Source organism: Macaca nemestrina, chromosome 8, assembly GCF_043159975.1.
Source record: "Macaca nemestrina isolate mMacNem1 chromosome 8, mMacNem.hap1, whole genome shotgun sequence".
NCBI lineage: Eukaryota > Metazoa > Chordata > Mammalia > Primates > Cercopithecidae > Macaca > Macaca nemestrina.
The window spans coordinates 67,354,101-67,367,624 of NC_092132.1; the positions used below are offsets into that span (position 1 = coordinate 67,354,101).

The 13,524-nt window shown below is 34.1% G+C and overlaps 1 long non-coding RNA gene across 1 annotated transcript in view; it reads left to right on the forward strand.

The window, feature by feature from the left end:
• The window catches only part of LOC112427016 (uncharacterized), a 557,450-nt gene that overhangs the window by 430,271 nt on the left and 113,655 nt on the right, over positions 1-13,524 (forward strand). The window contains exon 3 of the long non-coding RNA XR_011606499.1: positions 6,336-6,392. This is a non-coding gene — a long non-coding RNA (uncharacterized lncRNA). The remainder of the gene's footprint in view (positions 1-6,335; positions 6,393-13,524) is intronic.

Genomic DNA, 13,524 nt, shown 5'->3' on the forward strand with positions numbered 1-13,524 from the left:
CAGTGAGGCTGCTGTGACAGCAAAAGGGTATGTACTATGTCTTGGAAGAGAGAAATGTGTATCATATCCAAGACCTTTCCAGTAAGAATGCCCTGGAGACTGATTTTTTTGGAGGGCTGTAGAAAAGACAGGTCAATGGTAGTTTTTGAAGTTCTTAGAGCTAAGTCAGTGTCAGCTTGAAGAGCTGAAGCAACATCCATGAATTTGTTTCCTACATATTCTTTTGTTTTGTTTTGGTTTTGAGACGGAGTCTCGCTTGTCGGCCTGGCTGGAGTGCAGTGGTGCAATTTCAGCTCACTGCAGGCTCCGCCTCCCCAGTTCACGCCATTCTCCTGCCTCAGCCTCCAGAGTAGCCAGGACTACAGGCGCCCAACACCACGCCAGGCTATTTTTATTATTATTATTTTTTTATTTTTAGTAGAGATGGGGTTTCACCCTATTAGCCAGGATGCTCTTGATCTCCTGACCTCGTGATCTGCCCGCCTCGGCTTCCCAAAGGGCTGGGATTATAAGCATGAGCCACTGTGCCCGGCCTCCTACATACTCTTATTAGCAACAGGCTAACCATACCAATGATTGTGTTAGTTATTTTATTTTATTAAATGAGGGCATTTATCATAGGGATCTTCTTGCCCTAACTTCGAATAATGAGCACATGTATTTCCTTCACTTTTTGGACGGGAATTGAATGAATTGATTTGCTACAGCTCACTATGTGACCTCTTTGTGTTCATCTGTATTTAGCCTTTCACCTGATCTTTGATGACCAGTTTACTTTAGTTCTATCCATTTTTTTTTGTTTTGTTTTGTAAAGTTTAGCCTTTAACTTTGTGTGTGTATGTGTTTTTTTTTTTTTTTTTAGTCTGCTTTTATATATTTTAAATCTTCACAGATGAATAAATCTAAGAAGATAAGATGATTCTTCCAGGAAATCAGTGAGTTAATAAAAGAAAGTTGATGAAAGAAATGCCAATTGCAAAGCTAAAAGTGGCAAGGACAAGCTCCTGATTCTTCACAAAGAGCTGAATTAGACAAACCGTTTAAATTCTGTGCAAAAAAAAAAAAAAAGTTAACACCAGAAAGCAATCCTTTTCAATACAGCTACAACCCTAATGAAGGATTTGTTTAATATTAATGTCAACTGCTAATGGCTACAAGTAAATGCCAAATCAGATCATGCTAGGTAAACTTCTTGTTTAAAATCGGTAAATCTTAGTGTTTCAATACCATTCTCACTTGAGAATGACTTTATCTGTTCTATTTATGATTTGGCTAGGTTCCTTCAATTACATATTTTTCAGAATTAACACTGTTAGCATAATAAATGCTTATTTCTTTTATTGCTGCTGAATGTTTTTGAACTTTTAAAAAATTAATAAAGATAGTTCACAGACCCATAATGTTGTTTCCAGAAGATTATGTATTATTTTCCAATCTCTTCTTGTGGTTTGGATATTAACTTGCTCACTATCTTTAGTTCTACAACCAGCTCTATTTGAATTATTTATCTTAATAGTGCTGTCTTAGTATTTGATCTAATTTTACCCTATAGCCTATGGACTTAGTATCTTTCCCATACATTCGTAGATATAGAGTTTTTATTTCCTTTATATTTTTTCACTTCATGCTTTGATTTTGTACTGATGGATTTGCATTGATGTCAGTTTCAACATAGGAGATGAGTAAGAATGAAAATCTCAATTTCTAGAAAGGTCCTAGAGGTTACTTAAGAGACCTATGGTTGTGAGTCAGAGACAGAGCCAAAGGAATATTCTTGGTCAAGCTATTACCTGAATTCAGAAGCCTCAAGATTAGAAGAATTCAAACCTTAAGCAGTAAGCAAGACAGAAGCAAAAACATGGCCTGAGATGTGCTCTCTGGAACTCAGGTTTGGGAACTGATATCAGTTTCAGGAATCAACTAGATAGTCTCATCATCCCCAAATGGGACCCCCGAATAGGACCCCCAAATAGGACCATCTAGTTGCAGGAAAACAAGCTTAAGGTTCCCATTGATTCTACATTATGGTGAGTTATATAATTATTTCATTATATATTACAGGATAATAATATAAAGTGCACAATAAATATAGTGTGCTCCAAACATCCTGAAACCATCCCAACCCCACCTGACTACCAGTTTATGGAATAATTGTCTTCCACAAAACTGGTCCTTGGTGCCAAAAAGGTTGGGGACTGTTGAGCTAGAGGAAAGAACAGGAACTTTAGAAACACTTAAATGTTTTGTGATCTATGGAGAATCATGTATACTTTTTAATTACTAGTTTCCCCATCAACAAATCAGATATAATGTCACCTATCTTGAAAAGTCATTAAAATAATTATTTTATTGGGGATGATGAGAAACAGTGACAGATCATCAGGCATTAGATTCTCATGAGGAGCACACATCCTAGATCCCTTGCATGCACAGTTCACAATAGGTTTCACACTCTGAAAATCTAATGCCACCACTGATCTGACAGGAAGTGGAGCTCTGGCAGTACTGTGAAGTAATGTGAGTGATGAGGAGCAGCTGTAAATACAGATGAAGCTTCTCTTACTCACCCATCGCTCACCTGCTGCTGTGCTGCCCAGTCCTAACAGGACAGGGACTGGTTATGGTCTGTGAGCCAGGGGTTGAGGGCCCCTCTTATAACTACTGCAATCACCCTTACCTGACTAAGTACAGTAATAGAAAATAGTTCATACATATACTTTAAAAGGACACATATTGAGCACCCACTATGTCAGACTGTGTTGTATTTCTGGTGGTAAAACATTAAGACACTGTTAGAACAGTCAAGAACCAAGGATTCTCATGGAAGAAAACTGATGAGTAAACAGAAAATTAGAGTGCACTGTGATAAGGGTTGATATGGAAATATGTATTTGGTGTTAGGGGTACAATTGTAGAAATTTTTAAAAGATACATTAGGCACATGTACACAAAAAAGTACATAAAAAGGAATAGACACTGCATATATAATAAAAAGAACCAAAAAATCAAATTTAGCAATGTCTATTCATTTTTAACTAAAAATAAATTCATTTAAATTAATTAAATTATTTTGATTAATTGGGCATAGTGAGTTATTTAATATATTATATGGTTTATGGAAAAGCATAACCCAATTTTCACAGCCAATTAGAATATTTCATTACCTCCTGATCTATCACTTGATCATAAAGCCTGAATTTGGTTGGAACTTGGTTACTCTACAGAAGTCATAGCTACTAATGCTAGATTATTATTTTCTTCTTAATTTTCTATGTCTCAAAATAGTTTATCAAAATCTCACCTTAGTTCTCTTCATTTCTCACTACCTCCTTTTCCTGAACAATCCCATATTCACAAATCTCTTCCTTTGTCTTGAAATCTATGATATGGACAAATATATAATGATATATCAATAACATATATAGTATTTATTATGTATTTTATATATAAATATTATTCATATATATGTATGTCTACCATTATAGTATCATGGCAAATAGTTTTACTGCCCCCAAAATTGTCAGTGTTTTGCCTATTTATTTCTCCTTCCTCCCAAACCCTGACAATCACTCATCTTTTTACTGTCTTATAGTTTTGCCTTTTTCAGAATGTCATATAATTGGAATTGTACACTATGTAGCCCTTTAATATTGGCTTCTTTCATTCAATAATATACACTTAAGCTGGGCACCGTGGCTCACACCTGTAATCCCAGCACTTTGGGAGGCCGAGGCAGGCGGATCACCTGAGGTCAAGAGTTCGAGACTAGCCTGGCCAAACGTGGTGAAATCCCATCTCTACTAAAAATAAAATAAAAAAAAAAATTAGCCAGACGTGATAACAGGCTCCTGTAATTCTAGCTACTGGGGAGGCTGAGGCAGGAGAATCACTTGAACTCGGGAGGTGGAGGTTGCAGTGAGCCAAGATTGCGCCAGTGCACTACAGCCTGGGCAAAAAGAGTGAGACTCTGTCTCAAAAAAAAAGTGTGTGTGTGTGTGTGTGTGTATGTGTATGAACAGACATTTCTCAAAAGAAGACATCTATACAGCCAAAAGACACATGAAAAAATGCTCATCATCACTGGTCATCAGAGAAATGCAAATCAAAATCACATTGAGATACCATCTCATGCCAGTTAGAATGACAATCATTAAAAAGTCAGGAAAAAACAGATGCTAGAGAGGATGTGGAGAAATAGGAATGCTTTTACACAGTTGGTGAGAGCGTAAATTAGGTCGACCATTGTGGAAGACAGTGTGGTGTTTCCTCAAGGATCTAGAACCAGAAATACCATTTGATCCAGCAATCCCATTACTGGGTATATATACAAAGTATTATAAATCATTCTACTATGAAGACACATGCACATGTATGTTTATTGCAGCACTGTTCACAATAGCAAAGACTTGGAACCAACCCAAATGCCCATCAATGATAGACTGGATTAAGAAAATATGGCACATATACACCATGGAATACTATGCAGCCATAAAAAAGGATGAGTTCATGTCCTTTGCAGTGACATAGATGAAGCTGGAAACCATCATTCTGAGCAAACTAACACAAGAATAGAAAACCAATCACTGCATGTTCTCACTCATAAGTGGGAGCTGAACAATGAGAACACATGGACACAGGGAGGGGAATATCACACACTGGGGCCTGTCATGGGGTGGGGGTGTAGGGGATGGATAGCATTAGAAGAAATACCTAATGTAGAGGATGGGTTGATTGGTACAGCAAACCACCATGGCACTTGTATACCCATGTAAAAAACCTGCACATTCTGTACATGTATCCTAGAACTTAAAGTATAATTAATAAAAAAAAATCATCACCATATTCAAAGTAATCTGAATTTTCTCTTATGCTATTTTCTAGTAGTTTTCCAGTTTTCTGCTTTATATTTATGTCTATGATTTATTTTGGATTATTTTTCTGAAAGGTATGAGGTCTGTGTCTAGATTCAAGTTTTTCCATGTTGATGTTCAGTTTTCCTGGAGCCATTTGTTGAAACGACTATCTTTTCTCCATTGTACTGCTGCTTTTGTTCCTTTTTTTTTTTTTTTTTTTTTTTTTGAGACGGAGTCTTGCTGTGTCGCCCAGGTTGGAGTGCAGTGGCGCAATCTCGTCTCACTGCAAGCTCCACCTCCCGGGTTCACGCCATTCTCCTGCCTCAGCCTCCTGAGTAGCTGGGACTACAGGCGCCCGCCACAGCGCCTGGCTAATTTTTTGTATTTTTTAGTAGAGATGGGGTTTCACCGTGTTAGCCAGGATGGTCTGGATCTCCTGACCTCGTGATCCGCCCGCCTCGGCCTCCCAAAGTGCTGGGATTACAGGCGTGAGCCATCGCGCCCGGCCCTGCATTTGTTCTTTTGTCAACCAGTTGACTCTATTAATGTGGGTGTATTTCAGGGCCCTCTATTCGATTCTATTGACTTATTTGTCTGTTCTTTCACAAATATCTTACTGTCTTGATTACTATAGCTTTATAGGAAGTCTTGAACTCCAGTAGTGTCAGTCCTTTAACACGGTGGTCCTCCTTCATTATTGTGTTGGTTATTTTGAATCTTTTGCCTCTCCATATAAACCTTAGAATTAGTTTGTCAATATTAAAAAAAAAATTATTTGCTGATAATTCGACTGGAGTTATATTGAATCTATAGATCAAGCTGAGAAAAACTGATACCATAACAATATTGAATTTCCTTGTCCACAAACAAGGACAAGGTATTTCTCCAATTATTTAGCTCTCCCTTGATTTTTTCACAGGCGTTTTGTGGTTTTCCTCACATAAATCTTGAACATATTTTCTTTATATTTGTACATAAGTATTTTATATTTGGAGGTGGTAATGCAAATAGTAATGTATTTTTAATTTCAAATTTCAGATCTGTATATTAATCATCCAAACTTCTTATAATCACTATTAGTTTAAGGAGTTTTTTTTGTTGTTGTTGTTAATTATTTTGTGTTTTCTACATTGATGATCATATCATCAATGAACAAGGACCATTTTATTTTTTTGTTCCCAGTCTGTATATCTTTTATTTCCTTTTTGTCTTATTACTTTAGCTGGGAGTGTCAAGTGCAAGTTTAAAAACTATGGTGAGAGGGAACATTCTTGCCTTGTTTCTGATGTTGGTGGGAAAATTATCCAATTCTGAACATTAAGTATGACGTTAACTGTGTAAATTTTGTAGATATTCTTTATCAATTAGAGAAAATTCCTTTCTATTATTAGTTGATGAAGAGTTTGGACCATGAGTAGATATTAAATTTTGTAAAATCTTTTTTCTACATCTATTAATTTATTATGTATTTTTCTTCTTTAGCTGATTGATATGATGGATTGCATTCATTAATTTTGGAACCAGCCTTGCATATGTGAGGTAAGTCCCACTTTGTCATGTTGCATAATTCTCTTTATACAGTGTGGATTTGCTTGGCTAATAGTTTGTTGATGCTTTTGCATGTACATGCATGAGAAATACTAGTCTGTCTGTTTTTTTTTTTAAAGTTTGTTAGTGTTCACTGCTGAAACCTGCTGGACCCAGTGCTTTCTGGTTTGGAAGATTACTAATTATTGATTCAATGTTTTAAAAACTTATAGGCCTATTGAGATTGTCTATTTCTTCTTGTGTGAATTTTGGCAGATTATGTCTTTTAATGAATTGATTCATTTCATCTAGATTTTAAAATCTGTAGGCATAAAGTTGGTACATAATATTCATTACTATCTATTAAATACCTATTTCTGTAGGGATGACTCCTTTTTAATTTCTGATATTAGTAATGTGTGTTATCTCTCTTTTATCTTACCCTGACTAAATGCCCATCAATTTCATTGTTTTTCAAAGAACAAGCTTATGGTTTTGTTGACTTTCTCAATTGATTTATGTTTTCCATTTCATTGATTTTTGCTTTCATTTATATGTTTTTCTGATAACTTTGGATTTAATTTATTCTTTTTTTTCTAATTTTTTAAGATAAAACCATAGATTATTGATCTTAGTTTTCTTTTCTAATGTGTGTATTCAAGGCTTTAAAATTCCATCTAAGCACTGCTTTTGCTCCATATCACATATTTCTATAAGTTGTTTTCATTTCTTTTTATTATTATAACTTTTATCTTAGTAAGGGTATATGTGCAGGTTTGTTACACAGGTAAACAGAGTGCCACAGGAATTTGGTGTACAAATTATTTTGTCACCCAATAATGAGTATAGTACCCAATAGTTATGTTTTCTTATCCTCTCCCTCCTCTCCATCTCCACTCTCAAATGGGCCCTGGTTTCTATTGTTCCCCTCTTTGTGTTCATGAGTTATTATTTACCTCCCACTCACAAGTAAGAATATGCAGTATTTGGTTGTCTGTTCCTGTGTTAGTTTGCTTAGGATAATGGTCTCCAGCTTCATCCATGCTGCTGCAAAGAACATGATATTTTTCATTTTTATGGTTGTGTAGTATTCCATAGTGTAAATGTACCACATTTTCTCTATCCAGTCTACTGATGAACAGCATTTAGATTGTTTCTATGTCTTTATTGTGAATAGTGCTATGATAAACATATGCATGCATGTGTCTTTTTGGTAGAATGATTTATATTCTTTTGGGTATATGCCAAATAATGGGATTGCTAGGTTGAATGGAAATTCTGTTTTAAGCTATTTGAGGAATTATCACACTACTTTCGACAAGCAGAACTAATTTATGATCTCATCAGAAGCCTATAAGCGTTCCCTTTTCTCTGCAACCTTGCCAGCATCTGTTGTTTTTTGACTTTTTAATAATAACCGATTTGACTGGTATTAGATGGTATCTCATTGTGGTTTTGGTTTCCATTTTTCTAATGATTGATGATGTGAGCATTTTTCCATATACTTGCTGGTCTTATGTATGCCTCTTTAAAAAAAAAAAAAAAAGGTCTGTTCATGTCTTTTGCCCACTTTTAAATGGGGTTGTTTTTCTCTTGTAAATTTGTATAAGTTCCTTATAGAATCTTGATATTAGACCTCTGTTGGATGCATAGTTTTCAAGTATTTTCTCTCATTCTTTAGATTGTCTGTTGACTCTGTTGAAAGGTTCTTTTGCTGTGGAGATGCTCTTTGGTTTATTTACATCCTATTTGTCCATTTTTGCTTTTGTTGCAGTTGCTTTTGGCATCTTAATCATGAAATCTTTGCCAGGTCCTATAAACAGAGTGGTATTTCCTAGGTTACCTTACAGAGATTTTACAGTTTTAGGTTTTACATTTAAGTCTTGAGCTTTTTATGTTGTGTAAGAAAGGGGTCCAGTTTCAATCTTCTGCATATGGCTAGTCAGTTATTCCAGAACAATTTATTGAATAAGGAGTTCTTTCTTCATTGCTTGTTTTTGTCAACTTTGTCAAATATTAGATAGTTGTAGGTGTGCAGCTTTACTTCTGGGCTCTCTATTCTATTCCATTGGTCTATGTCTAGGTTTTTGTACCATACTATCCTGTTTTGGTTACTGTAGCTTTATAATATATTTTGAAGTCAGATAACATGATGCTTCCAGTTTTGTTCTTTTTGTTTAGGATTGCCTTGAGTATTCAAGCTCCTTTTTGGTTCCAAATGAATTTTAAAATAGTTGTTTCTAACTCTGTGAAAAGTGTCATTAGTAGTTTGACAGGAATAGCATTAAATCTGTAAATTGCTTTGGATGGTATGACCATTTTAATGATATTGATTTTTCCTATTCATGATCATGAAATACTTTTTTGTGTTATCTCTGATTTCTTTAAGCAGTATTTCATAATTCCTCTTGTGGAGGTCTTTCTCCTCCCTGGTTAGCTCTATTCTTAGGTATTTTTTTCTTTCTGTGGCAATTGTGAATGAGACTACATTCCTGATTTGGCTCTCAGCTTGGAGGTTGCTGGTGTAGAGAAATACTGAAGATTTGTATACATTGATTTTGTAGCTTGAAACTTGGTCTAAGTTTTTTCTCAGATCAAAGAGCTCTTGGGTAGACGCTATGGGGTTTTCTATATATGGAATCATGTTGTCTGAAAACAGGAATAGTTTTACTTACTCTCTTCCTATTTGGATTTTTTAAATTTTTTTTTTATTTGTGTTTTTGTTTTTTGTTTTTTTTCCCTATTGCCTGATTGCTCTGGCCAGGATTTCTAGCACTATGTTGAATAGGAGTGGTTATAGAGAGTGTCCTTATCTTGTTCTGGTTTTCAAGAGAAATGCTTCCAGCTTTTGCCCATTAAGTGTGATGTTGGCTATGGGTTCATCATTTTCATTTACATTAAAATATTTTAAAAATTTGTCTTAATTTTGACCCATGTTTTATTTAAAAGTGTGTTTTTTAATCTCCAAATATTTGGGGTTTTTCAATCTGTGTTTCTGTTATTGATTTCTGGTTTAATTTCTTTTTGCTCTGAGAGAAGACATTGTATGATTTCTATTCTTTTGAACTCATTAAGGTATGTTTTGTGGCACAGAGTGTGATCTATTTTGGTGAAGGTCCCATGGATGTTTTAGAAAATTGTATGATCTGGTGTGTTGAAGTGAAGTATAGCTGTCAGTTGTATCCAATTGATTGATGGTGCTGTTGAGTTTTGAAGTCAGCTTTTCAGTCACTAGCTGAAGTTCAGAAATGCTGCTAACACATCTGATTAATCTTCCTCTCAAGTAACTAATTGATTCCTAGTGATTATTGGAATATTCTACTTTGGTCTCTGGGATCTTGTTGCAAGACTTTGACATATATTAATAACACGTTTTGGTGTTGGTGATTTTCATATTTAAGCATGCTCCAGGCAATGACAACTGTCAGGGGAAATTGTCCAGACTTAGAAATGCCAAAAAAGATTATTAGGTATCATTTCCTGTGCAGTGCTGGGCCTTACCTATTAGACTTTCTGCAGATTATCTGATTGTATGAAGATGTACACATGCATTTGCCTTTATATTAGCTAGGCTCTTCCAGAATGTAACTAAGGTAGAAGTTAAAAAGACAACAAAGGACGCAAATTTATCCGTGAAAACAAACATGTATTTTGTCTAGTAGAGATAAATTACCTTCTAGTGATAAAAATGAGTCCACCCACTGTACTTTATTGTCTTATAAGATATTTACCAGTTTTACATCTATTAGTACATTTATTTTAGCATTCCAGATTGCTTAAATATATATGTTTCTTCTTCAAATTCTTTATTGAAGTGATTTGAACATCTTACTGCTTTATTTATTAATTGAATGCAGAAATCTTAATCATGTGTTAATTTTATATTTGTATGTGAATTATGAATTTTCCTTTTTTGGAAATTATACTTTAACATAATTATGTCATGATAGCCACCTGTCCTTTAGTGATTATAAGACACTGTTTGGAAGATATTGTTAGAGTTAAAAGATTTTAAAATGTAAAATACACACATCTTCATATTGGTGAAATATAGTAATCACTAAGTCATATTAATTCTTCCTCCAAATACACTTAAATATATCCTCTTCCTTCAGTTCCCACTACTTTTGTCTGAGTTTCCTTGCTGCTTGTGAGAAATGTTTAAATAACTTCCTAAATTATGTCTTTTTCATTAGCCTTTATTCTTTCCAATCCATTCTTTGCAATGCTGCCTGAGAATGATTCTAAACCCAGCTGTCAATGTGACACTGCTGCTTCAAACCCTTCAATGAATTCTACTTCTTGTTATAGTATGCTGAAATCTTCTCAATTGACATCCTGAGTATATTGCTTCCAACTTTATCTTTCCCTTAGTAAATCTCCGATTTTTTTTTATCTTAGTAGTTTTGCACTTGTGGTATTACTGTAACCTCTGGTTAGAGATCTTCAAGTTTCTACAAGCTTGTGATTGTTTCATAATACTTAGCAAAATATATATCTTTGTATATATCTTTTAAATTTACATTTATAAAAGTAATTTACTACTTTTTCACAGAAGCTTCTGAATGGCTTAAATATTTCTGAGATGTGTTACTCTTTGGACAAGGAGTTTAAAATATTCCATATCACTTACTGAGTACATGTTGAGTCTTAATTAAATTCTACATTCATGTTCAAAGATAGTAATCATATACATATATTCTAGAGATGATTACAAAATCAATTAAAGCTATAACTGGACCTACTTCCTCTCATTCCATTTTTGTAGATCTAGGATATAAACTAGGAGAATTAAAAGAAATGTTAATAAACTACAATCACAATACATTAAATTAATAATTATTGTCAATTGAATTTGAGATTTTCTTATAGTCTCAGCTTAGATAGATATAGATAGTGATATGTATATAGATATAAAGATGTGTATGTTTAAAGGTTAGTGTATACACAAAACTCATTTTTGACACTTGGAGTTTTAGATATAACAGAATGGAATTTTTTGCATCAAAAGGAATCTGATCGAGGAAGGAATATTTTAAGTGAAATAAAAATTTTTTCATAGGGAAGTAATTTTTATTATAGATAGCTGAAAAGCAAGTTACAGAGAAGCTGTATTTGAGGATAAAAGAATTTGTTCTTTAAATTTTTAAAGTTGTATTAAAAAAAAAAAAAGTTACCACATTAGCAAATCTTCTTATTGGCATGTGTTTGGTTCCTAGTTTCCAAGTCAATACATTATTGGGATGGAAACACAGATATTAGGACAAGTGAGTTCCTATTTTTTATAGAGATAGCAAAAAATTATTTTATGTCTATATTATTGAAAGTAGATATTTTATATTAGAGTTTTACCTTGCAGATGTGGCCTGTCATGAGCAGTCTATATAGACAGGAGGTCCTATTTACACAAATTTACTCATCAAAACTTTTGTTCTAAGCAAGTTCATGCACATGTCATACTCTTTCTAGCTTTCTTATTTTTCTTATGTTGTGTGTGTAAGAGGGGTTGGCTATATTTATTCTGTCAATTGTAATAACAATTTTTTCTGTATTTTCAAAAACTGATTTTATCTCTTGAGCTAATATTTATACCCAAAGGATGAAACAAGCAACAGCAAACAGACAACAAATAAACAATCAAAAAATCACCCAACCCTAAGTATAAGCATTTAAAATAACTAAATTCCTTCTAGATTTAAAGCCATCTCTCATGTGTCATTATCTCAGCCAATTTTATTATCTCAGCCAATTTTGAATTTCTGCTCAGTCATTTATTGATTCTTATCTTCCCTCTTCTGTCTGGCAAATATTTAAATTTTCAGTGAGTTCAAATTTCATCCTGGCAAAGGAAGATTTCTGGTTCTTAGGTGCTTTATTTGGAGGTTTAGCTTATCTTATCTGATGTCTGAAATTCCTTCACTGATATCTACTAAAATATTACTGGGACCACCTGCTAATTTGTACAACAGGCTGACACACACTGCTGAAGTTCAGTCTCAAGTCATGAAGTCTATTTTTTCCCACTTTTCTCTTCTGAAAACCCTTTCTCTTCACTGTTTTTATATCTCTACTGGAGCCCACAGGAATCATTAAATCTCCTAGATTAGTGTTTTTGATAATATAAAAGCAATGGGGCAGGAGAAAGGGGATTGCCCAGCATAAATCAAGGCAGTGGCACAACCCAGTATTTTGCAAATGCCTGGTTACAAAATGCATGGGTAAAATATCCAATGAAAGTACAAATAAATGAATGGATTTTAATAAAACAGTGTATGGTTAAGAAAGTATCCTTGCCTCCAGATTTATTCTTTTCTCTTCTCAAGATTCTTTTGGCTATTTGGAATCTTTTTTGGTTTCATATACATTTTAAGACTTTTTTTCTATTTTTGTAGAAAATTCCATTGAGATTTTGATAGGAATTGCATTGAATTTTTTGCTTTAGGTAGTATGGACATTTTAACATTAAGTCTTCTAATCCATGGATATAGAATTTCCTACCCATTCTTTAACTCAAAACCACAGTGAGACATAACATCATGTATTTTAGGATGACAACTATTAAAAAAAAGATGACAAATGTTGTAGGATATGTAAAGAAATTGGAAACAATGGATATTGTTGGTGGGAATGTAAAATAGTATAGCTGCTGTGGAAAATAGTATGGAGATTCTTCAAAAACTTGAAAATAGGCATATTATATCATCCAGCAATCCCTCTTCTGGGTATCAATTTTAAAGGCTTAAAATCAGGTTTTGAAGCTACATCTACACTCCCATGTTCATTGCTGCATGATTCACAATAACTAAGGTGTGGAAAAACACTTAAAAGTTTATCAATGGATGAATAGATTAAGGAAATGTGATATTTATATCACATTAGAATATTATTCAGCATTAGATATGCGAAGATCTTTTTCTTTTCTTTTTTTTTTTTTCCTTTTCGAGATGGAGTTTCACTCTCATTGCCCAGGATGGAGTGCAATGGCGTGATCTCAGCTCATCACAACCTCCACCTCCCATGTTCAAGTGATTCTCCTGCTTCATCCTCCCAAGTAGCTGGGATTACAGATATGCGTCAACACGCCCAGCTAACTTTTTGTATTTAGTAGGGATGGGGTTTCACCATGTTGGTCAGGTTGGTCTCA